Raw genomic sequence first — 27098 nt, 5'->3', positions numbered from 1 at the left:
AGTATAATATGAAGATAAATTGTCTCTCTACAATGTAGTCATACCACAGTATTTGGTTTTATATAGCCTTTTTTCATAGTCAACATATCCCAAATCCCAGTCAGAGTAGCGCAGGACATTTTGTCCACAGAAACTCGTTTTGGTTTTTAAACAAAGTTCAAATTTTAATTTTCTTAGGGTTTAATTTTGTCATCAGTGACTCCTGTGCACTTGCCCTTGTAGTTGTTGGAGCTTCACAGGAGTCACCAAGGACAAAATTTAGGCTTACTTGTTTTCATTCTTATTATTGACTATTTGTTTAATGCTATTTGTCTTTTATAATGCTCTGGTGCTTGGGGAGAACACTCTTATCCCTGCAGTAAAATGTTGTGGGTTTTTTTTATTTTGTTTTGAGAAGACTTGGGCAAATTCCTAAACCTAGAATCACTTTTAAACATTTATATTACAGCATCACCTAAATGACAAACTGAAAAGTTGTTAGAAAAAGCCATATGGGTGGCCAAAAATTAAAAAAATATATATCAGGGTGAACAGATTATTGGTGTGCACTACAGAGTATAAGTGAATTAGGAAACAATACTGAGGCTTCAGTACTCTTTGAGAGTTGAACAACTCCCAGCAACTTCCATATACAATTTTTAAGCCCCTCTGAGAGGAAGGCCTTTTCTCCTTGAGTCTCCTCAGTAGTGCCTTTTGGGCAAATAAGATTATCATTGTACTTCAGGCAAAAAGGTCACAATATAGTGGTTTGAAACAGGAACATTTCCATCCCTTTTTGTCCTTAATATTCCTCATTGAAAAGTTCTTCATGAAAAACAAATTGCTGGACAAAGAACTAAGAAAACTGCTTGCAAGTGCAGTTCAATGTGTCTTCCAGTGCTTCTTGCAGTACACGGTGCAGGAGAGGCCACACTGGCTGAATGAGTGGAGAACAGAACATTAAGGACATTTGAAGGGCAAAATTCTGCAGTGAATTATACTCTGTAAACGCCATTGACATCAGTAAACAGGCATAGGGTGTCAGTCAGTGCAAATTTGCCTGGAAACTGCCAATATCTATTTGTTGGAAAGAGAGAAAGCCTCCAGTCCAGAGTGATGGAACTGAAGATAAAGAAATTTAAGAGGTTTGTTCAAATTAAATTAACATTTAAAAACTAAATGATATGAACTTGCTACTGAGCTCCAATCAGTTAAAAATAATTGTATAGCTTATGCAACTCTACACTAAGCCTGAGGAAGCCCATTTAAAAAAAAAACCTCTCTCTCTCACTTGGCACCAAGCAGAATAAGCCTACAGTGCAAACATGGAGCTGCAACACTCATGCAAATGGACTGTGGTATCCAAACATCTTCAAGGGCTGAGGGGTTAACTTTTTTCCTCTTTCCTATTTTCTTTGTTTAAAATAACCAGTTTGTTTCCATTTGTATGTCACACATCAACCCAGCAAAAGCACTCCCAGTTTACAAATACATACATTTAAGGTAATGGCATAAAGGAAGAAAATTATTTAGTCTCAGAAGATGACAGAGCAAGCAGTAATGTCCTAACCCTAAGGAACAAAAAGGTGGGTAGCTATTAGGAAAGTTCTTGGGGACTGGATGGATTTGGCAGTTAATAATGGGAAATGAGCATTTCACCTTTAGGTTACCGGATCAAATGTGAACATGGTCAGTCGTCACTATAAATTGTTACCATATGAGGACTGTTCAGTGTTTTATACGTAAAAAGAGATGGTGGCGGCAATAGTTCAGTCCCTCCTTGACAAGTGAGAATATGTATCCTGCATATCACAAAACCACCACAAAGGTACCTTTATAGCCAGTTTTCATAGAGAGAACAAAGAATGGAGATTGAAACACCACTCCTCCCAATACGTGCACTTAAAGGTTATCTTGCCACATGACTGAGGTTGCTGCCTGTGCTATACCTCTTCTGTTGATAAAGGGCTTCAGCCTCAAAGGCTGTCAAGCTGGCACTTTTCATGACCACTACAGTGATTGAAAAAATAGTTAAGAAAAGATACAATAGAGAACTAGACTATCAAGGGAAATGGTCAAGGCACCAATACCACAGAGATTCAAGAACAGGTTAGATAAGGCATTAACAGGAATGATGGAGTGAATGGAGAATGGAAGGTGGAAGATTCTGTTACACAGTGGTCTTTTCTGGCCCTACTCTCCATTATATTTTGATTTATATTTGTAACTAGCAAAAGAAATTAAACCTATTTTAGATATAATTATTACCTTGCACGACATGTAGGAACTGGCAACAAGTATCTTCATTTAAGGAGTTTGTGGACAAACGATCCACAGACTAGTGTGTGTTCTGTGGAGAATTTTTTCTATAGATGTTAAAGGAAATATTGTATTTTTCCCAGTTTTGCCTCCGGTTGTGTTGCTGTCTATCACACTAGTCTGAACTCTGCTTTGGATCACTGCAGGTATCTAGCAAGGGTCTCTAAAGCAGGAACGGGGGTGAGGAAAGTGTCTTGTTAATTTTTTCCAGTTGGGAGGCTGACTACTCATTTCCAGTTTCAGGTAGCTGGAAGAGATTTACATGAAGGTGCTGCTGGCATGAACCATCAATGGCACAGAGTCTGTGAAGCAAGTGGGAACATTTGATACCTCATAAGCAAGATTTAATACTTCAGACTTCATACTCAACATTTCTTTTAAAAAAATGGGGGAGGGATGGGGTTGGTTTAAGGTTTGGAATATCACGGTGTGTATCCTATTGAAAACTTTGCTTCCCTGATATAAGACAATAAAAGCAACAGGATTCAAAGTTCATCTGACACTCCCCTTTTATCTGCTTTCTCACACCACTTTACCCCCATTGTTCTTTGGGTTCTGGTATGTAGAATATAGCAATCTGCCTACGAATCCGAAAAAGAGTGTTATGCTCTATCTTCCTTAAACCCACCCATGAATTTGGCACCCTGCCGTTCCACCTCACTTTATTCTGTGTATTTTACAATGAAATGAAATTTACACTCTCTCAATTTTACTTTGAATCCCATGGCACACACAGAACTCAGAAGAAAAAAGTGGAGCAGATAGTCCTTTTATACCGCTTTACTGCTAGTTTTCTTAGTGCAGTTCCACTTTTGTGCTAAATAGTACCCAAATAAAATATGGATTTTCTTCTTTTTGTCTGTTTGTCGATATTTTAAAGAAAATTAAATGAAAGAAACATTAATGCAGCGTTAATGTTGGTAATTTAAACATATCAAACTAAATTTTCCACTTCTGTGTTAACTTGGCCATATTGCACACCTATTTCTGATGAATATTTTATTCATTTAAATATACCTCCTGTTGTTTAGTGTGTCCGATATTGCTGAGCTACCACTGCTATGCAGACTAACCCTTGTTAACTCCTGAACTTCCTGAGTTTTGAGTGTTAAAATGATTAGAGTGAACACGGAATTAATCTAGTCTTTTTACATCCAACAACTACACTATTTGTTGATATAGAATTATCTATGAAGTGCCAGTGTGTTCACTTCTGTCTGAACACAGAAGATGGCATGCCCCCTCTCTCCTAACAGTAATGTAGGAGACACTAACAGCAACCCTGTCCATGAACGTTTGCTTTCCTGCCCTCTTCTGGAGAAGAGCTGCAGATATGGAGCTCAGCCCATTAGAGATAAGTAGGGCCCTTCCAAATTCATAGCCATGAAAAATGTGTCAAGGACTATGAAATCTGGTCTTTTGTGTACTTTTACCCTATACATACATATTTCACAGGGAAGACCAGCATTTTTCAAAAAGTGGCTACCGGGGGGGGGGGGGGTCACGGTATTGCCACCCTTACTCCTGTGCTGCCTTCAGAGCTAGGTGGCCAGAGAGTGGCGGCTGCTGGCTGGGCACCCAGCTTTGAAGGCAGCGCCCCACCAGCAGCAGCGCAGAAGTAAGAGTGCCAATACCATACCATGCCACCCTTACTTCTGCAATGCTGCCTTCAGAGCTGTATGGCATAAGAGTGGAAGCTGCTGGCTGAAGGCCCAGCTCTGAAAGCAACAGCACAGAAGTAAGGGTGGCAATACGATACCATGCTATCCTTACTTCTACACTGCTGCTGTTGGCAGTGCAGCCTTCAGAGCTGGGCTTCCAGCCACCCGCCACCGCTCTCCACTACCCAGCTATGAAGAAGGCAGCGCTGCTGTCAGCAGCAGCACAGAAGTAAGGGTGGTAATACGGCAACCTCCCTACGATAACTTTGTGACCCCCCCGTCCCATTTTGAGTCAGGACCCCTACAGTTACAACACCATGAAATCTGAAATTTAAATATCTGAAATCATGAAATTTATAGGATTTTAAAAATCCTACGACAGTGAAATTGACCAAAATGGACGATGAATTTGGTAAGGTCATAGAAATAAAGGATGTACAATGACCAGACAAGAGGGTGGGGGTTTAAATAGAGACTGTCATATGGACACACACACAAACATACACACACACCCCCACTTGACACAGTACTTACGTTTTTGTATTGCAGGTGCCTGAATGTGTACAGTGGAGTTGCATCTTATGCGGGGGTTAGGTTCTAAAGTCAGCACGTAAGGCGAGAATCGCGTATAGTCAAATTACCCTTGAAAATCCCTTAAATCGCCCATAAAACACAGTATACGGTACATGGTTTTGTGTATACAACCCTGTACAATAATATGTATAAATGTATATAATAAAGAGTACATATGCAAAATATAATTTTACAGTACTGTATTTTTAATTACAGAGGGGTAATTACAAGGGTCATCAGGGCGTGATGTTGATCCAGGTGACGGACAGCTTGGGTGATGGAGAGCTAGTCGTAGACGAAGTGGTTGGCTCTGGTTCAGCTCGAGAAGTTGATTGCATAGGCTCATCTGCTGCTGGTTATTTTTCCTTGAAAAACATGGTGATCATCAACTGTCGCTGTTGTCTCTTGAGCTGCTCGAACATTTCTTGATACAGTCTCAAACTGTCCATAATACTACGTGTGATTGTGAGGCTTCGTTCCATAGAGGGATCGTATTCAGAAATTAAATCATTCAAGTGTTTCGCTGCTTGGAACATTTCAGCAAATTTATGAAGATTCCAGCTTGCTGGCTCTTCCTGTTAGTCATCATCATCTTCTGTAGATGATTTTATCAGTTCCTCTAACTCTTCGTTAGTCAATGTTTCTCTACGGCTCTCAAATAATTCTTCAATTTCTTCCTCAAGGATGTTGACGAAGCCATCACCACCCACTTGTCTGGTCACCTGAACAATGCCTTTCACTTCTTTGTCAATGGTTGGGAAACCCTTAAAATCATTCACACATTCTTTCTATAGGTTTCGCCAACATGCATTGACTGTTTTAGGCTTGATTGCATCACTTATATTAAACAGGCAATGGATGCAATTGGCAATGTTGAAGGACTTCCAACACTCCATCACATTAAGATTGGGATCAGCATCCTTAGCGCTACGTATCCGTGAGAACGTAAGCCTCGTGTATGTGGCCTTGAAACAGCAAATCACGCCTTGGTTGAGAGGTTTGAGGTGGTATGGGGGGGGGAGGGAGAAAGAGGACTTCAATGTCGTTATGCGCAAACCAGAGTGCCGCAGGGTGGCCAGGAGCATTGTCTATGATCAGCAACACTTTAAAGTCAAGTCCTTTCTCTACTAGGTACCGCCTGACCTCCTGAATAAAACACTTGTGGAACCAATTCAGAAATAATGCTGCTGTCACCCAAGCCTTTTTATTTGATTGCCAGAACACGGGCAGGAGATTTTTGTTCTTGCCTTTTAGGGCACAGGGATTTGCAGCCCTGTAGAACAAGCCCGGCTTTATTAAATGCTCAGCCACATTACCACAAAACAACATGGTCACACTATCTTTAGCTGCTCTGAAGCCAGGGGCTTGTCTTTCTGATTTCAAAGTGTAAGTGCGGTTGGGCATTTTTTTTCCAGAAGAGCCCAGTCTTGTCAGCATTAAAAACTTGTTCCAGAAGATAGCCCTTTTCTTCTATGATTTTCTTTAATTGTTTGGGGTAGGCTTTTGCTGCCTCTTCATTGGCAGATGCAGCTTCACCAGTAGTCTGCACATTTTTGAGGTTGAAGCGGTTCCTAAAACTGTTAAGCCAATCTTGGCTGGCTTTGAATTCCTTCTCATCAGAAGGCTGTCCCTCTTCAGCGGGAGGTTTGAACAGCGCATAGAGGCTAAGAGCCTTTTCTCACAACGTTTTGCCATCGATAGGCATGCATTTACAGTTCACATCTTCCAGCCATAAGTTTAATGCCTTTTCAGTCTTCACTAAAGTCTTATCACGCACCTGGCTCATCACCTTAGCAGTTATTGGAGCACTTGATGCCACGGCTTGACGAATTTCTCTCTCTCAAATCTTGATGGCACGGATGCTAGATTCGTTGTGGCCATATTTAAGCGCCACGTTGGAGACCGACATATCTACTCTCAATAAGTTCAACACAGCCAGTTTTTCCTCCAGCGTTGGAACAGATTGCTGTTTCTTCGGTTGAGCACCAGATGAAGTAGTTGGCTCGTGTTTAGCGGCCATGTTGTATGAAAAATACGTACAGTATCTTTAAAGCCTAGAATCACACTCAGCACGGCGAGATGCTCACACTATGAGAGGCATGCGGGAACTGAGACCAACTGAGGGAACAACAGATTCACGTCTCCCATCTCACGCTCACTCCGGGGCATACGATCATTGAGTGGAATGGTGGGCGGAATCGCCTGCACTATTTACAGGTATCTTGTTATTTTTCTTTTTTTTTTTTGCCGAGTGCGTATAGTTGAATTTGCATAAGTTAAATGCGTGTATGATCGACTCACCTGTACAGCATTTTCCCCTGCTATACTTGGCTTCTTCATTCTTGAATGCAAGTTGGCACCACAGGGAAGGAGAGGAATTGTAAATTTCATGTTACCGCCTCCATACAAGAAGACAGGAGACAGAAGTTCAGGAAAAGTGGAAGGTATGCAAATCGCATTCCAGAGAGAAGCTGTATACTAAGGACCCAGTAATAGTCTCAGTGGACTCAGTGGCCATCAACTTTAAAGGGAGCAGGATCAGACTGTAGTTTATGTAAGAGTGCAACTGTAGCACATTTATTGAGTAAATTGGCTCAGCTTTTCCCCAAAATACAGAATGCTTGGAACAAACTTTTATTTTGAAATAGGTCAATTATTTTGGCCTACAACCAAAACCCTTTTAAAAACCTTTGTATTTAACAAAGAATGTCCTTGGCCTATGTTTTACAGATATATAACTATACAATTTCATATTTTTCCCTGTTCAAATTTGATTTAAAATATACTGCTTCCTGTCCTGCACCCCAAATATCAATGATGAGATATTGGCAACCTTAATATCATTTAAGATAGTAAGGAAATCAAAGGGTTGGTTAGTTCATAAAGGCACAGGTTACCACTCTCTTCTGACCGTGCCAAGAAAATAACAGTTTAGTGTCGCAAGACTTTCTCAGCTCATGAACTAGCCTCAGGAAACCGGGGTGGGTTTTTGAGTGCAAAATACATCCTATCCCCCTCCCACTGTTTCAGACACTGATCCTTCACTGTCAACAACAATGTATTTTGTGTGTATGCAGGCACACACGTGTGTGAGAAAGATGATTCACCAGCCTTTATTCCATAAAGATGATGATTCATTCAGTCATCTCCAGATCATACTAACATACTAAACATACTCAATAATAAAGCAAAAAACAAGTTCTTAAACTTTTTTGCTCAAACATTTATTTTTTAAAGTGAGAAATATGCAGAGTAAGAGGAAGAAAATGTACAATGAGGAAATACAAAGGGCTGTATTTCACTTCCACCACAACCATTGGAAAACACACCCAACAGTATGCATAAAAAGAGCTAATCAGTTTTGCCTGGGGGCTCAGACAGGTGTGTCTGCCAGTTCTGCACTGGCTACATCCTTTGGGCCATGACTAGTCCCTCTATCCCCAACTACTTGGGGAGAGAAATGCACAGGAGTAGCTCTCTATGCAACAGAGGACTTCTGTCTCTCCTCCTTATATAATAATCCAACCTAATCAAAACGGAAGCCAACGACGCTGCCATGGAGCATTAACTAGAGATAATTACCCTAGAAACAGATGGTCTGAACCAGAACCTATTGCTCACTAACTAGCCACCCAGGCTCTTTTGCTAGGAAAATCCTTGGTGGAAGCACACGCAGCAGCCAAATGCAGACCTGCTTGTTACCCAACAGCGAATGTGCTGCTGCTGCTCTCAGTCCCCAGCTACAAGCATCACAAACTGCAGCAGCTTCTTCCAAACACATTTCAGGGTGTCTCTCTCTCTCTCCCCCTCTCTCCAGCCAGACATCTCAGCTCGCTCAGCCTCTGCCCGCACTGAAACAGGCTCTCTAATTAAAGGGAAATAAGGGAGAAAGTTACTCTGTGGCTCTCTGCTCCAGTCCCTTGGAGCCCGTCACCTCCCTCCTGCCTCGCTGCTGCTCTTCCCTGCAATATGATTCAACAGCAATGTCACGTTAAGCAACTTGTTACGACACCTGCTCGCCCCCCTGCGCCCCAGAACCGGGCTCCCCAGCCCCCTGCTCGGGCGTGCGGGTCCCTTACCTTCCCTCAAGAGGCCCTGAGCTTGGGGGGGAGCGCGGGCGGGCGGCAGGTAACGGTAGGGCGCTCCGGAGCGAGCGAGCGAGGGAGGAGGCGGCTGCGGGAGCCAGCCGGGGGAGAGCACGGCGGAGCGGAGTGCGAGGGAGCGGCGCGGGGGGCGGAGGAGTTTCCCGGGCTTGTTTACGCATTACTGCCCTGTTCCGCGCGCACCCCGCACGCTCTGATTGGACACAAAGTGGGGCACAGCCTGTCGCCGCCCGCCTGCCCTGCGAGCCACGCCGCCGCTCCCTGGCGCTGGCCCCAGCCGGTCGGGGCCGCGGAGCGGGGCCGGGGACCGCTCGAACCGCCCCGCCCCAGGAGCTGCCAGCCCCGGCGCCGCAGATGCCCAGGCGCCCGGCCGCTGGGGCCCCGATGAGCGTGTGCACCGCGGCTGCACAGGCCCAGTAGCGCAGGGAAGCCCCAGCAGGGCTGCTGCCGCCCTTACCCGGCCAGCTGCCTGGCTGAGGCGCCCCGGGCCCGGAGCAGCGCGGGGTGGGGAATGGGGAGAAGGCTGCGCGTGCTGGCGGCGAGGAGAAAGGGGGGGGGGGCCGCTGAGAGCAGATGCCGAGGGACACACGAATAACCCGCCGGATTTTGCATTCTGGGCTGGACACTGAGAGAGAAACATCTAGCGGGACAGAGTCAAACCCACCCTGAGTATCTGCCCGTGTGCTCGGATTGCGTCCCGGTGTGCTCGGCGTGGCCCCCTCTTCCGGAGCTGGAGCGTGTAAACCATCCATGTTTCAATCTGTTTATCTGTCCCCTCCAGTTATGGCTCTTGGAATAAACCACATCTCTCCCTCTGCTTACTCCGTAAGGAAAGCAACAAGTCGTCACTACATGCACAAGCTTTTACACATCGATGAAGAAAGCAAGCTCGGTTACAAGTTCTGATGCACATTACTGCTTCGGACAATGGTAGCTTCAGGCAGCCCTTGGTTCCTTTTCCCATAAAATGACAAAATAGTGCTTTGGAAAACAGTCGTAGAAAAATGCCACATCAGTCTCCCTTATCTCCCATCAAAAGCCCATTCAGAACTTTAACAGTGAGGGGGGTTGTTATTAGTGCTGTTGTGTTGATTGTGACCCTGGCATTATGGGTGATAATTTCTAGTGTTAAAATCAAGGAAATAATGAGCTGTTAATAGTATAATTTGAGATTACTAAATTATCTTTTGGTTAAAGCAACTCAGATTCCTTCCCCATTCTCCCTCCCAGCTTTAGATGATGTTTTACAATTGCAATAAATACAGTATCCCCATATTTTGGTACTGATGTTCTACATAGGGTGTAGCTCTAATAGAAGTCCCATTTTGTTATTTCATTGGGTGCCTTTGGAGTTTCAGTGGTGTCAGTTTCTCAGTATTTCTTTAGTTTTACTAGACAAGCGTTCATGTTCCTCCCACTAATAACAGAAGCTTGGGTGAGTGAGCTTGCAAGTGAGCAGTTACTGGGTCCTCATGCTGTGGCCTAAGGCCGTGGTTCTCAACCCTGGGTACATCAGCTCATTTAGATATTTACCTAGTTTTACAACAGGCTGCATAAAAAGCAGTAGCAAAGTTAGTACAAACTAAAATTTCATACAAATAATGACTTGTTTATACTGCTTTATATACACTATACATTGAAATGTAAATACAATATTTATATTCCAATTGATTTTATAATTATATGGCAAAAATGAGAAAGTAAGCAATTTTTCAGTAATAGTATACTGTGACACTTTTGTATTTTTATGTCTGATGTTATAACAGGGTTCAAAAAAAGAACTAGATAAGTTCATGGAGGATAGGACCATCAATGGCTATTAGCCAGGATGCGCAGGGATGGTGTCCCTAGCCTCTGTTTGCCAGAAGCTGGGAATTGGCAAGAGGGGATGGAACATTTGATGATTACCTGTTCTGTTCATTCATTCCCTCTGCGACACCTGGCATTGGCCACTGTCGGAAGACAGGATACTGGTCATGATGGATCTTTGGTTTGATCCAGTATGGCCATTCTTATGTAAGCAGGTGAAAATTCAAGATAAATCAGACTCCTGAAACAGGTACAGTAGACTGGAAAGGTTGAGAGCCACTGGTGACATAGGCCTTGACTGTAGGTAAGCAGAAAGTGTTCTAGGAAGAAAGAGTTTGTGAGGCCTTCAAGACTTCTCTCAGAAGATGGGAAAATGTTAGATGGTTTTTACCTTCACTATCAAACCAAAATAGATTAGCAGAAGATCAGAATAAAGGACTCCTCTCAAGACCTGACTCAGTCTCATTCATTTCTGTCTAGCTGTGGACACACCTCTTCTAACTAGCACGCAGGTTGTAGCAGATCTTCCAGATAAATCGAATAGGGATGATTTCTCTCTTACCTGCTTAGTAACAATCCTCAGCTGTTATAAAAAGTTTTCCCCTTCTGCACTTCCAGCATTGCCAAGAGTGCTTTCAAGCATGGGTAAGTACTTATTAGTAGTAGCATCCGATTTGCTCTTCCTGAGGATACAGATGACATCCATGGCCATTCTGCAAAGATTCTCTCACAGCTATTTTTGCTTCTGTCAGAGCATGCTACCTTTGATCGTTTGGGTAGCTTGATCCATTCAGGCATCAAAATAATCATTTGAACATAGCAGAGAACATGCACAATCACTACCTGGATGTGTATGAAGGGCCTGGATTTATAGGTCAGATTAATGTTAATCTTGACTGTGGTGTCATCTGTTTAGTTGTAATTAAATCTGGTAATCAGACAGTGGTATCAGCACTGCCTTTGGCTCCTGTGAACATATGTAGACAATGGGTGTCATCCTATTTCATAATAATTTCAGTGAACAATATATCCAGTTCTTTAAGAAATCAAAAGACCTCGCTGAAATAAGCTAGACTGTTCACACATCTCAAAGATCTTGTTTCAGGCTATGTGAAAACATATGAACTGCTTACACTCAGTGCATATTTTCAAGATTTTCTCTGAAACTGTAACAGCTGGAGTCAATTTTTTTTTTTTTATATGAAAGCTGAGATTCTGGAGTACAAACAGCAGCTTGGGAGAGGTCCTGGGACACTGTACTGCTGCCCCAACTGGAGCTCTGTATTTGTTGGGGGCAAGAGGGAAAAGAAAATTCTCCATGAAACAGACAGAAATTTGATGCGTTTGCCAGTCAGCACATCCTCAGCTCGCTATGTTCCTGTGTACCTGGGGACTTGTGTGTCCTGCTAGAAAATGAATGCTCAGCTAATTGTTCTGAGAGCTCCTCTATATTTTGACCCCATATTACCAAGTGAGTGGATGCAGTCAATGATGAGGAGCACCCTTAAACTATTTTTAGGAATCCAAGCCAGACAGTAACAACAAGCTGAATGACTCTTGCAAACACACAGTCCAATGCAGCAATTTGGGGCCAAAATTTTAAGGCTTCTAAACTTAATATAAAACAAAATCCAGCATCACAACCGTCATTCTCCCGAAGATTCTTTGACTAACTGCTTAGACCATGGTTGCTGGAACATCCCCTGGGGTACTCACAACAGCTGCTACAGTACAGATGCTGATCTATTGGGGCATCTCAGAAATTCAGGCATGCTGGTCAGCCCACAAGTATGCAGTCTGAGCTTTGGAGCCTTTCGCTTCTTCTCCTCTCCTAAGATAGAAATTTTTGACAGGAGCCAACTGAGGAAGGGGGGCAGCTGGGCGAGGCCAAAGGGCTGTCAAGAGATCTCTTGTTCAGCCTTCCCTCTGCCAGTTCTAAAACTGGACCCTGTTTTTTCTTCTGCTGTTTGCTCCCTGCCACTCTCTGTCTTTCATTCAGTATTGCTTTGGCTGGAGAAAAAGGGAGGAGCAACAGGCTGCAAGAGCAACTTCCTCTTCAAGGCAACACTTTGTGCTGATGCAAAGGACTTCATTCCTCTGTCAAACACTGACTATGCAGTGCCCCTCAGAGGAATAAGTCATGACCCCCAAAGGGGGCTTACAATCATATTTGATTGTTGATTTAAAAAATACAGTAATAGTGCCACGTGCCCATATATTACAACTGTTCCACTTCTGTCTTCAACTATGCTCCATGGTAGCTTTCTCTGAAATTGCTTCTAGTTCCACATGCAAGGCCAGTTAGACAGACAGGACTGCAGGGTATCAATGTGTGGATGAGACGATAGTGTTGGTAGGAGGGATTTAGGTTTATTAGGAGCTGGGAAATCTTTTGAGAAAGAAGGAGCCTACACACGAAGGATGGTCTTCACGTAAACCAAAATGGAACCAGATTGCTGGCATGTAAAATTAAAAAGGTCAGAGTTTTCTAATTGCAGGGGGGGAGTCAACATCTGTGGAGAAGCTCATGGTTCACTCAGATACACTCCATGGAAAGGATTTATTAAAGGGATACTCTATATCCAAGTAAAGAGGAGAGGATAGAAGAAGTTGATAAAGTACAGGTAGGAACTGAATATTCAAACAAAAAAGAATCCCCTTCAATTACATCATACGAAGGCCGATGATTAAATAAGTGCTTGAATACAAATGCTAGAAGTCTAAATACTAAGATGGGTGAACTTGAGTGCCTGGTATTAGATGAGGATATTGATATAATAGGCATCACAGAAGCTTGGTGGAAAAATGATAATCAAGGGGACATGGTAACACCAGGATACAAAATATACAGGAATGAGAGTAGGTCATGCTGGTTGGGGAGTGGCACTATATGTGAAAGAAAGCAGAGAGTCAAATACAGCAAAAATCTTAAATGAATTAAACTGTACCATAAATCTCTATGGATAGAGATGTGATGCTTGAATAATAAGAGCATAGCAGCAGGAATATACTACCAACTACTTGACCAGGATGACGATGACTGTGAAATGGAGATTAGAAAGCTACAAAAGCAGAAAACCCAATAATAATGGGGTATTTCAACTATCCGCATATTGACTGGACATACATCACCTCAGGACAGGATGCAGAAATACAATTTCTAGACACAATTAATGACTGCTTCTTGGAGCAGCTAGTTCTAGAACCCACAAGGGGAGATGCAATTTTTTATTTCGTCTTAAGTGGACGCTCTCGTTCAAGAGATAAATATAGCTGAACGGCTCAGTAATAGTGACGATAATGTAATTGAATTTACAAATACCAAAGAAACCCACCACAGTAGCATTTAACTTCAAAATGGGGAACACCACAAAAAATGAGGAAACTACTTAAACAGAAATTAAAAGGAACAGTCACAAGAGTGAAATGCCTTCAAGCTACATGGAAACTACTTTAAAAACACCATAACAGAGGCTCAACCTAACTGTACATCCCAAATAATAAAATAATAAAACAGGAAGAGGACAAAAAAATGCCACCGTGACTGAACAACTGAGTAAAAGTGGCAATTAAAGGCAAAAAGGCATCCTTTGAAAAGTGGAATTCAAAAGCCTACTGTAAGGGGGCGAGACTCACTCCTGCGGTGCCTCCTGCTGGTCTCTCAGGGAATTAGCTCTTCCAGCCACCAGAGTGCCCTCTGCAGGTCAGTGTCCCGCTTGCCGCTGGCCCCTGTGTCCCTCATAGACCCCTGTGCCCCTTTCCCTGGCAGTGCCGCACAGTATCTGGGTCTCCCCTCCCCAGAGAGCCCCCACCCACTATCACCACCTTGGCTCAGTCTTTCGCTACTGCCCAGTCACCATCTAGCCCCTGTCACTGGCGTGGACAGTAGCATATCAGCCAATCATCACAGGCAAGGGGGGTTTGGACCTGCTGCCTCTGCCTACCCGTGGGCTGCCCCTGCAACTGTAGTACCCCTTTTGGCCTTACACTAGGCCTGCAGCCTGGGGGATTTCCAGGCCGGAGCTCCCCAGCTCCTCTGGCCTTCCCCCAGCCCTTCTCCACCTTAGGTGCCCAGGTACGCTTCCCCGGCAGCCAGGGCCTTCTCCCTCTAAAGGCAGAGAGAGACTCTGTCTGCTCCTGGCCCACTGCCCTCTGATAAGGGCCAGCTGAACCCTGATTGGGGCATGGCCACAGCTGAGCCTGCTTCCCCCAATCAGCCTGGGAACTGCTTGCTCCTAGCCACAGCCCTCTCCTGGGCAGTTTTAAGCCCTTTAAGGCCGGAGCGGGTGACCACCCCGCTACACCTACTGAGGAAAATAGTAGCATAAAACTCTGGCAAATCAAGTGCAAAAGTATAATTAGGCAGGCCAAAAAAGATTTTGAAGAGCAACAAGCAAAGGACACAAAAACTAACAACCACCTTGTTGGGGACACTGGGGCATGGCCACTAGGTAACTCAACGGGATGGAAGACCACGAGTGTCGATGAAGACCCCTCACACTAGGCCCAAGTGCCCTTGACCCCCCCTCCCGCCTGGAGGCACTCGCAGCAGCTCTGCGTACTTGGCCCAAGTGTCCTTGGCCCCCCCAGCCTGAAGGCAATAACAGCAGTTATGCTGAGGATCTGCAACAATATGTTGCAGAGTCAGACTGCCTGAAACTAAACAAGGCCAAACAGGGCAGATATGGAAGAACAATGCTGAATAAAGCAGCTTTATGTATAGTTTAACAAATGATACAAAAAACAAGGGAACTAGCTGGTAACTGGATTGGCTGGCTATATGGATACTTAGGGCAGCTTGCTATTGGATAAGTATGCTGAAGAAAGGATGTATAAAAGCCTGTGTAACTTCCTGCTCTGGGTGCAGGATTTGAGATTCTATTCTCCCCGTACCTTTTTGCAGCTGCAAATAAACTTTTCTGCTTCTCCACCCCGTTGTGATTATTGGGTGAAGCACAGTGGGTAGCGAACCCTCCCCGCTGTTGTTTTGCCTCTCGGCACTGGGTGCCGGCAACAGCTTTTGGCGTCCCTCGGTGGGTGACGAGGCTGCTATTTAGCCTTGCCCGGACCCCTCCTGGAGGTTGAAGATTGCGGCGAGAACCAACGCCCAGCACGCACCGATGAGTTCATCGGGGGCCTCGGAGGAGACGCAATTTGATCGACCCCGGAGGGCACAATGGTGCAACGCACTCATATAGTGGAGAATCAGATGTGGGCGACGGTGAGGAACCGGTCCCTTGGACATGGGGGAGGAGCAGCTGCGGGCGACGGTGAGGAACCGGTCCCTTGGATAAGGTAGGAACCTTTTGAAATCCGGATTGTATGCTCTGTTGGAACCTGGGGACGCCCAGAGTTACCCTGTAGGTATGGGACAGGGACAGAACTCAGGGGTTAGGGCACAGTGTATGCCCCTAGAGTGCATTCTAGCAAACTGGAAGGTATTTGGTGCGGATCCGATGACTAAGAGCCAATTAAAATGATTTTGTACAGTTGACTGGCCTCAATATCAACTAGAGGACCAGGAGTGGTGGCCACCAGGAGGGTCAATTAATTACAACATGATCCTCCAATTAGTTTTATTTTGTCAGTGAATGGGTAAATGGAATGAACATTTGTATGCACAAGCGTTTATGACTTTAAGAAATAGAACAGAGCTGTAATTCTGCAGAGCTGTAATTTGACTCTGACTGGTTCGGTAGTAGCTAATGTTAGTCCCCAGACCCCTCACCCCCACTGTAATGGCAGAGCCGGTGTTCCCTTCGGCCCCCACACCCCCAACTTATAAGGGTAGGATGCCTCGGGTTACAGAGATTGCCCCCTCGGTGGGACTCTATCCTTTGATTACCGAGACTGTTGTGGCTTGCCCAGGGGCAGACGGACGTCAGGCTACCACTATGCAAGTTTACACCCATTCAATCCCATAGACCTAGCAGCTTTTAAAACACAGGCTGGGGAATTCTCCATGAACCCAAGCCGGTTTATTTCAGTCTTTGAGGGGTGCCTCAGTAGTCACAAGCCGGATTGAGACGACTGTAATATCCTCCTGAGAACCCTGTTGTCTGAGGTAGAGCGGAATCAGGTTACAGCTAAGGCAAGGGGAGCGTCAGCTTTCAAGCAAAAAAAAAAAAAAAAGAAAAGAAAGGAAGCTATCTGTCAAGTTCCTACCCCAAGTAATCGTAAGCGGCTCAGGGCATTTCTGGGTATGGCAGGCTTTTGCAGAATATGGATCCCAGAGTTTGGACTGTGGGCTAAACCCCTGTACGACTGTGTAAAAGGAGCAGATCATGACCCCTTCTATTGGACCCCAGAGGCTGACAGGGCATTTAAAATCTTGAAAAGGAAGTCGATGGAAGCCCCGGCTCTGGGCCTGCCGGATCTCTCTAAGCCGTTTCAGTTGTATGTACATGAACGAAAGGGGGTGACCCTAGGAGTGCTCACACAGCTGTTAGGAGCATGGAGATGTCCCGTGGCTTATTTTTCTAAGCAACTGGATCAGGTTGCAAAGGGTTGGCTGGCATGTTTATGGGCGGTCGCAGCTACTGCTCTAGTGCTTGAGGAAGCCGAGAAGCTAACATTGGGAGGGGTTATGCAAATCTATACTCCCCATATGGTCCGAGCCTTATTGGATACAAAGGGAGGGCTTTGGCTCACCCAGGCTCAGATTGCTCGGTATCAGGCTAAGCTGTTAGAGAACTCTGAAGTCACCTTACAGCCTTGCCGCACCCTTAACCCAGCTACCCTCTTGCCAGAAACAGAGGAATAGAAACATGACTGTTTAGAGATCATAGATACCCAGTACTCCAGCCGTCCGGATTTAAAGGATGTACCCCTCCCAAATGCAGATTATGAGTGGTACACTGATGGTAGCAGTACTGTAATAGATGGGCAAAGGAGGGCAGGTTATGCTGTTGTGACCCTCCATGACATTGTGGAAGCTGAAGGTTTGCCTGCTGGGACCTCTGCCCAGCTTGCCGAACTAATAGTCCTGACCCGTGCACTTGAACTGTCAAAAGGAAAGCGGGTCAACATTTTTACTGATTCAAAGTATGCTTTTGGTGTGCTACATGCTCATGCTGGCCTATGGAAGCAAAGGGGAATGCTGACAGCCCAAGGCTCCCCAGTCAAGTATGGGCCCCAAATCCTCCGGCTCCTAGAAGCCGTACAACTTCCCTTGGAAGTGGCAGTGGTACACTGTAAAGCCCATCAAAGGGAAGATCAAGATGTGGCCAGAGGTAACGCCCGGGCAGATAGAGAGGCTAAGCATGCTGCCACCCTGCCATCCCCTCAGACTGAGAACGCCCATATGCATGCCCATCAGTAGGGGAGCTTCCAACCCCTCAGTACTCTGGGGAGGCGAGACAGCTAACTGACAAACTCGGTCTCCGGGAAAAGGAGGGATGGCTCCATTCCCCGGAAGGGAAGGTCCTCCTACCAAAGGGCCTGATCCGGCCAGTGCTGCAAAAAATACATCAAACCACTCATGCTGGCAGGGAAGCACTTATCCAGCTAATGGGAAAATACTTTATCACTTCCGGACTCCGACCCCTGGCTGCCCAGGTACAAGCGGACTGCTTAGTCTGCCAAAAAAATAACCCCCGACGGGGACATCCTGTGCCACCAGCTGCCCTAGAACCCACTCCGGGCCCCGGACAAGTGTGGCAAATAGACTTTACTGAGTTTCCCCAGACCCAAGGGTTCAAATATCTCCTTGTCATAGCGGATCGGTTCAGTGGACGGCCAGAAGCCTTCCCGTGCCTTAACTGCACTGCCAGAACAGTGGCCCTCAAGTTTGTTAGGGAGATCATTCCTCGCTTTGGACTCCCCCAGTGGATGAGGTCTGACAACGGGACACATTTCATGTCAAAAATCATTCAAAGCATCTCACATGCCTTACAGATCCCCTGGAAACTCCATACACCCTGGAGACCGCAAGCCAGTGGTGTAGTGGAGCGTACTAATCAGACCCTTAAACGGCATCTCTCAAAAGTGTGCCAAAAAGCCTTACTGCGATGGCCTAATGCTTTGCCCCTCGTCCTACTTCATATCCGCGTTCTCCCTAAGGGTAGATTAGGGCTTAGTCCCTTCGAAATTATGTTTGGAAGGGCATGGCCTATGAATGGCACCCCGGTTCTGTCAGGGGAATGGGAGTTGGGTAATGGTTTTTTGTCACAGTATATATGTTCCCTGTCTGCTGTTCTCTTGTTTCTTCACAGGTATACCAAGGATTCCCAGCCTCTCCCCTTGGACTCTCCCGTCCACTCCTTACAGCCCGGTGACTCCGTGATTGTTCGTACCTGGAAAGACAAGCCTCTCCAGGAAAAGTGGAAAGGACCCTATACCGTCCTGCTGATCTCCCATACAGCGGCAAAGATCGAGGGACACAAGAACTGGATCCACCACTCTTGTCTGAAGGCAGTACCCACCCCCTCGTCAGCAGAACAGTGGACCGTCCAACCTGCTGACTCCTCATCTAGTGAAGATCTCGGGCTAAAGCTACTGTTTAAAAGACACAAATAGTGGGCACCTTAACACTAAAATGGGCCCACCCAGGTACTGAAGAACCTGGGTTGGGAAGACTTTGGTGATAATTAATTGGGTAACATTGTTATTCTCTGTATTGGTATTTCCAAACTGTGCATATCGGGAGCATAACTCCTTTGTTTCGCTTGCGCACCATGTTGCTACTTTAACAAACCAGACTGATTGCTGGGTATGTGCTCCAACTCCACTGTCCCCCAAAACGGGAATGCCTCTTGACATGCTGCCCCTGACCCTAGCAGAATTAGCCGCCACCAAAGAGCAGGAAAGAACGGACTCGCCGTTCTGGAATAAGACCTCTTTACAGCAAGCCACCTATCAGGACCAGGAGTATTCAGCTGCAGTACTCACTGAGGGAGTATTATGTTTTACCCGAAACCAATCTGATCACTATGGGCGTCCTGTGGGAAACAGCTCCTGTGTTATTACACAGTGGGCTGATGGGTACTGGATAAAGACCAAAAGGGGAGACCAGCAGTGTGGGTGTAATGGTTCCTCCCCTTTTAGGGAAACTCTTACAAATAATCTTACCACAAAAGAAAGGTTTGGAAATATAACTTGCCGTCCAGTTAATATCTCCAGTGTAGCAAGGCAATGGTGGGTTTGTAGTGGTCCCTATGGCGAGTGTAATTTGAACAGCACAATTAGAAACGCCCCCACTTGTACCCAATCAGGAGGATGGGATGCCCCCTTAGGGGCATATGAACTGTTTGGAAAAGCAGCCTTAAATATCCCAGGAATCCCCTTAAGAAACAATCCTTACTGGGCCCTACAGGGTCACTATTTTGGATGTGGCCGAAAGGCTTACAAGGTGCTGCCAGCCAACTGGACAGGTAGCTGTTATATAGCTAATGGAGTTCCTCATCTGTCAATAACTGCCACATTGCCCAAAGGAAAGATTAGAAATGCCCGAGACACCTCTGTTGAGTCACGAGAAAAGACCCTGCGGCGACTGACTACGGCATTGGAGGGCAATATGAAGAATTCCCTCACAACCGAGAAGCTTGTAGGGTGCTCTGTACTGGGAATAGCACAACTGTTTACCGGGCCAGCCATGGCATGCATAGGCCGCTATATTGTAAGGCTGCAAATGGTACATGAGAAAGTTGCCTTAGAGTTAGAGGACTTGGTTAGTGATTTAGGGTCAGCAGTAAAAACATTAAATAAAGAGGTACAGCAGCTCAGGACGTTTTCCCTCCAAAACAGGCTGGCTTTGGACTATCTCTTGGCATCCCAAGGAGGGGTTTGTGCCCCCGTCGGGCCCCGATGTTGTGTATATGTAAATGATAGCAGTTACGAAATCTATGAAAAGGTGGTACAGGCTGAGGCCCATGCCCGAGCCAGAGCACAGGTTGCCTATACTGCCCCAGAGAGCGATTGGTTGCAAATCTTGTTTTCAGGCTAGGGTTTGTCGTTTTGGCTTGGTGGTTTATTTAGCCTGTTATTGAAACTTCTCTTTCCTGTATTGCTTGTATTAACGGTATTATGCTGTGCAGTATCATGTGTCAGGGCCCTTTTGCAAAAGTTAATAAGTCATTCTCTTCAGGGCTATCACAAAGTGCTTATGCAAAGTCCTATTGTAAAGAAATAAGTAGCTCAAGTGAGAAAACTCAGAGCCAAGGCTGTTGAGTGTTCTCAAAGGAGGGAGTTGTTGGGGACACTGGGGCATGGCCACTAGGTAACTCGAGGGGATGGAAGACCACGAGTGTCGATGAAGCCCCCTCGCACTAGGCCCAAGTGTCCTTGGCCCCCCCTCCCGCCTGGAGGCACTCACAGCGGTTATGCTGAGGATCTGCAACAATATGTTGCAGAGTCAGACTGCCTGAAACTAAACAAGGCCAAACAGGGCAGATATGGAAGAACAATGCTGAATAAAGCAGCTTTATGTATAGTTTAACAAGATACAAAAAACAAGGGAACTAGCTGGTAACTGGATTGGCTGGCTATATGGATACTTAGGACAGCTTGCTATTCGATACGTATGCTGAAGAAAGGATGTATAAAAGCCTGTGTAACTTCCTGCTCTGGGTGCAGGATTTGAGATTCTATTCTGCCTGTACCTTTTTGCAGCTGCAAATAAACTTTTCTGCTTCTCCACCCCGTTGTGATTATTGGGTGAAGTACAGTGGGTAGCGAACCCTCCCTGCTGTTGTTTTGCCTCTCGGCACTGGGTGCCAGCAACAACCTTTTTAAAAAAAAATACATCCGAAGCAGAAAGCCTGCCAAACAATCAGAGGGGCCACTGGATGATCAAGGTGTTAAAGGAGCACTTAACGAAGAGAAGGCCATTGTGAAGAAGCTAAATTAATTCTTTGCATCCGTCTTCACTGCAGAAGTTGTCAGGGAGATTCCCACAGTTAAGTCATTCTTTTTAGGTGACAAATCTGAGGAACTGTCACAGACTGAGGTGTCAATAGGTAGGGGTTTGGAACAAATTGATAAATTACAAAGTAATAAGTCACCAGGACCAGATAGTGTTCACCCAAAAGGAACTCAGATGTGAAATTGCAGAACTACTAACTGTGATATGTAACCCAGCGCTTAAATCAGCCTCTGTACTCAATGTCTGGAGGATAGCTAATGTAATTCAGATTTTTTGAAAGAGGCTCCAAAGGCGATTCTGGCAATTACAGGCCAGTAAATGTAGCTTCAGTACCAGGTAACTTGGTTGAAACTGTGGTAAAGAACAGAGTTATCTGATACATACATGAACATGATATATTGGGGAAGAATCAGCATGGTTTCTGTAAAGGGAAATCATGCCCCACCAGTCTATTAGAATTCTTTAAAGGAGTCCACAAGCATATGGACAACAGTGATCCAGTGGATATAGTGTATTTGCACTTTTCTGAAAGGTTTTGATATGGTCCCACACCAAAGGCTCTTAAGCAAAGTAAGCAGTCATGGGATAAGAGAGAAGGTCCTCTTCTGGATCAGTAGCTGGTTAAAAGATGGGAAACAAAGGGCGGGAATAAATGGTCAATTTTTACAATAGGAAGAGGTAAATAGTGAAGTCCACCAAGAATCTGTACTGGGAACTGTGCTGTTCAACATATTCATAAATTATCTGAAAGAGGGGATGAGCAGTGAGTTGGCAAAATTTGTTATGTGAAGGGGTAAATGACACTTCCTTATTTGCTTTCTCCACACCATTTGTGATTTTGTAGACCTTTATCATATCCCCCCTTGGTTGTCTCTTTTCTAAGATGAAAAATCTCAGTCTTTTTAATCTCTCCTCACATAGAAGCTCTTTCATGCCCTCAATCATTTTTGTTGCCCTACTCTGTACCTTTTCCAAGTTTAATATAACTTTTTTGGAGATGGGGCACATTGAGCAGATGTTTTCAGAGAACTATCTACAATGAATCCAAGATCTCTTTCTTGAGTGGTAACTGTGAATTTAGACCCCATCATTTTGTATGTATACTTGGGATTATGTTTACTTTGCGCTTATCAACATCGAATTTCATCTGTCATATCACCCAGTTTTGTGAGATCCCTTTGTAACTCTTTGGAGTCAACTTTGGACTTACCTATCTTGAGTAATTTTGTAATTTGTGAAGGCCAAAAGCATAGCTAGGTTCGAAAAAGAATTGGATAAGTTCATGGAGGATAGGCCCATCAATGGCTATTAGCCAAGATGGTCAGAGATGGAACCCCATGCTCTGGGTGTCCCTAATCCTCTGACTGCCAGAGGCTAGGACTGGACACAGGGGATGGGTCACTTGATAATTGCACTATTCTGTTCATTCGCTCTGAAGCATGTGGTTCTGGCTACTGTCAGGAGACCATATACTGTGCTAGATGGACCATTGGTCTGACCCAGAATGGCCATTTCTTCTGTTCTTCAGTACAGATCTTCCTAAATGAAGCATGTGGTAGCATCAATAAACCTGAGAGACTGGACTGGATTCTTGGATGGATATGAAGTATGCTGTGCATATTGCTTAGGATGCAATGAATTCATTTCTGGGCTCTGTGGAACAGCAGGTAGGGTATGGAGTGACTTGCTGGGCTGGACTTGCAATATTGGCCCTAAAGACAATCTTTCCTGACAGGTTAATTGATTATTGTTATTGCAGTGCAGAGGTCCTAGAGGTACAATGTTAGGATGATTGGGCCTAGCAGCTTGGCAAAGAGAAGGGGAATCTCTTAATTTGCTCATCTATTTAGGGCATTCTCCCTTCTGTTCTTCTGGGGGGCTAGTGCTTGTGCTGGTTTGCAGGGTTGCAATGTTTGTTGTGGGAGTTCTTGGCCATCCCCCTTCTATCAAGTGACAGATGCTAAGGTGCACCCTTAGTCCCCTGCCCTTGAGCAACAGCTTTGTGTTAATGTTGAAGTTGAGTTGAGGTTTTGAAGAGCCACTGAACAGAGAGCTGCAGTTTGCTCTGAACTCACTGGGATAACTGTTCTGCAACTGCCAAGGGGCAAGTTAATGCCAGACAGACCCACACTGAAGGACAATATGACAGCATACAGTGTGGGAGGGAGCTTGACACAATGGGGAATCATTTCTTAAAGCACAATAGAATTCACCTGTTGGAAAATAACCTTTTCACCCAGCAATTTAACTATATTTTGTCATTACCTATAATCAGGGCCGTCCCTAGCTATTCTGGGGCCCTACGCAGCTCCCCGTGCAGGGGAGTTGTGGGGGCCCCAGGCCTCCGTGGGTGGGGGGCGGGCTGGCTTGGGAGGCAGGGAGGAACCGGCCCCCAGCACCCACCGGCAGCACAACTGCGGCCAGGTCGCTGCACTTCCCGCTGCTGGTGAGTGCAGGCCTGGCCCTGCTGCAGTCCTCAGGGGCGGGAAGGGGCAGGGCAGGGGGCGAAGCAGAGGCGGGAAGGGGGTGGAGCAGAGGCGGGGGCTTTGGGGAAGGGGTGGAGTGGGGGTGGGGCTGGGGCAGAGCAGGGGTGGGGGCCCTGGGGAAGAGGTGGGGCAGGGGCTGGAGCAGTACGCAGCTGCATAGGGCACCAGGAAATGTGGGGCACCAAATTTCCTGGGCCCTACGCAGCTGCATACTTTGCGTATGGGTAAGGACGGCCCTGCCTATAATTAGAATTTTAATTATTCTCTGCAATTAAAGACCAGCCCAGGCTGTTAAGTTTGGCCACAGAGCCAAACTCCCAAAAGTTTGGAATGGGAGGATGCTGGATTCCAGGTCAGATCTATCTCTAGTGGCAATTGACTGAAAGAATTTGAGACTCTCATTCAACTAAAACAGTTTCATTAGAAACAGCTTCAACTGTATAAAATATTTCCATAGTTATACCTGGACATATGCTGCATCTAAAATGACTGCCTAGCTTGTGATGAAGTACAGTTTAGAGGAATAGGGGCAGCTCTGGAGCTTACCACTTTACACCAGCTGTGTACCTGGCCCTTTTAGTTAATGCCAGTAAACAAGGTTCTATCAATTCCTTCTATCAACCATACTCTCGGTTTGAGTTTTCCTAGAAATCAGTAAGCTAAATTCAGAATAATCGTTTAAATGTTTAAGCGTTGGAGGTTACCTTTTATAAGTCACGCATCAGTCTTCTCTTATCTACAAAATATATACTCTGGTATAGGGTATTTCCCACATATCTTCAGCTGAAGAAAAAGATATACAATGTATTGTACACAATGCACCATTCTTAATGTTTTATCTTAACTCAGGCTAACCTGAGCCAAATTCTTCCTTGAGTTATCCTAGAATTGTATATGGCCCATTTATTTAGATGCAAATGGTACTCAGTTATGATTAGTGGGTGGGTGGGAGATGTATTATTTTACATTTATAACAACATATCATCTGCAAAGCTGATAATAAAATTTTGGGAAACATTTCAAAGTTCAACTTAAATTTAAAGGAAAGAAACGCATAACAACAGTTCACTTGTTTTCTTAGCGTCTTCTCCATTTGCTTCTTTGTATTTCAGACCATTTCAAAGGCATTTCCTTAGAATACCTCATGGTTATTTTCATAACTAACATGATGTACATGTATCTGCCACCCAGTGCTATAATGGCAATACTAGGAGTCTGTATACTATGTATTATGTACAATGCATAGGAACATTGTAGGGTCACAACTTTCTGGATCTACTGTAAGAGTTCTTGGCTTCCGAGTCCCAATCCCATGCGCAGACCTATTTCATTTTCTGGATCTCCTGCACTGGCACAGTGCTGCAGTATCTGGTTTCTATTTATCTATCCTGTATATGACCTGAGAGCCTCACAATCTTTAGTCTAGTCATCCTCACAACACTTCTGTGTAGTAGGGACGTATTCTCATTTTACAGATGGGGAACCGAGGTAAAGAGAAACTGAGGGCATTTAGGCACCTGAAGAGGCAGATAGGCACCAAAGTCCACCAATGGTATTTTTAAAACTGCCACTTAGCTGGTGCCTAATCCCATGGATACCTGCTTTCTTGCTCATTGGAACCACAATGCCTGAGCATTAGAAAAGCCTAAGCACTGCTGCTACCACACAGCCAATGGCCACAGCCTTGAGAAACAGGGCTTATACACAGGGACAGTCACAAACTCAGCTAGCAGTACATCTGAACAGTTACATGTGCCACCTCTCAGCTCTCTTGCTGACATGGAGCTCCCTGCATGTCTAATTGACATTTATAGTAGGCTGTGGCACTCCTATCTCACTTCCAGTGGCTGGTCATGTAGAAGTACTTGGGTCAAGCTTAACACATCACCTGGGACTGACTGCAGGTGTTAGGTGGAGTGGCAACAATGAATGTGCTTAAATGGCGGTAGGAAAGTGTAGGGTGAGCCAGAAACAGCAACTGAGAGTGAGCCAGAGATGTATGTTGTGAGAAAATGTTTAGTTAGACAGGGATAGATTGTAAGTTAGTGGGTCAGGGGGTTAGTGTGGCACCTACAGGGAATAAGAGATGTGTGTTGGGACAGTTTGGGTAGTTATGGAAATAAAGAAGTGTCTTCATAACAAAGATTTGGGGGAAGTGGTGGTCAAGTCCATGGGAGTGGGGGAAGGAACAGGTGTTAAGTGCACACGGCTGCTCATTTTTTACCTTTATTTTTCCGTTGGCATCCAGTAACTGTCCCTGTACATTCCGGTTCTCTGCTGTGTTGTGGGGCTTACTGGTGGAGACGTGCTGGGACCGGGGTCACTCATCACTGCTTTGCCCTTTCTTTAATGTGAAGGTTTTGGTGGAGGGGTAACCAAAACACAGGGCACAGATGACCATTACTGTCACTGTTTGAATGTGGATCAGCAGTTTCACCCTCAGAAGTAGTGGGTATCTGAGAAGTTGTCCAGGTGTCAATATCAGTTTCAGCAGAGGTAGACAGTCCAGTTGTTGTTGTCTGTGACAGACAGATTGCGGGCTGTGGTAGGGGGACTGGAGCACCAAGCCTATGTGTGTGTGGGGGGGGTAGGGGGGATGGGACACAGATGATGGGTAGAAAGGCACGGGGGGTCTGGGGCAGATAGGAGTACATATGGGAACAGGAGGAGGTAGAAGGACAGAGGGGATTGGTTGGGGAGGAAGGGACTGACAAACATTGGTACAAGTGAGAGTATGAAGGTCATGAAAGGTGAAGCAGGTGGGTGCTGGTATGATAGATGGTAGTGGTTGAGTGGCTGGGCAGTAAGCAACATTTTGGCTAGGATTGTTTGAATTGATTCTGCAGTGGGGGAATAGTGGGGAGGATGGGCAAAGCACTTTCATGCGCTTGGGTCTGAATCCATGCACTGATGAGTTGGGAAGAATGCCAGATGCCTGACACTGGGTGGCCATTAGCATGATTGCCTCTGCTATCTTTTTTTGCAGTCTGGCTGTCCTGCCAACCATGCAATGCAAAAATGGCCTCTTTAACTCCACACAGCCTGTCACAGCTCATGCAGCTCACATCACTGGATTTATTCTAATAGTCCAGCACACCTTTGAGCCATCCATCTTGCTCCACCTTATCCATGAAACTTCCCGCACCAGTGTGTCATTCTGGTTTGCCATGATCTCTCCAAAATTCTCTCAGTTGTAATGTGGGTGGGGTGGGAAAAACTTCATGAGCACACTGCAGTAGGAACTGATGTCTCTCCGGGTCTCTCTCTCTCTAGAGAGAGTTATCGAGTTTGTTTGAGGGTCATTTAG

The 27098-nt window shown here is 45.4% G+C and overlaps 1 protein-coding gene across 4 annotated transcripts in view; it reads right to left on the bottom strand.

Annotated features, from left to right (window-relative positions):
* PCGF5 (polycomb group ring finger 5) overlaps positions 1–9585 on the bottom strand; it is a 108523-nt gene extending 98938 nt beyond the window's left edge. For 3 of the 4 annotated variants that reach the window (XM_074959055.1, XM_074959054.1, XM_074959057.1), the window contains exon 1: positions 8612–8715. The gene's annotated coding sequence lies outside the window, so the exon portion shown is untranslated. Of the gene's footprint in view, positions 1–8611; positions 8716–9299 lie in introns of those variants that run through there. The other variant, XM_074959056.1, reaches the window with a different exon arrangement.
* Between the last annotated feature and the right edge of the window lie 17513 nt (positions 9586–27098).

This window comes from Natator depressus, chromosome 7 (genome assembly GCF_965152275.1).
Source record: "Natator depressus isolate rNatDep1 chromosome 7, rNatDep2.hap1, whole genome shotgun sequence".
Taxonomy (NCBI): Eukaryota; Metazoa; Chordata; order Testudines; family Cheloniidae; genus Natator; species Natator depressus.
Note: the sequence above shows the minus strand (reverse complement) of the source record. Positions and strands in the feature narration are given on the sequence as shown.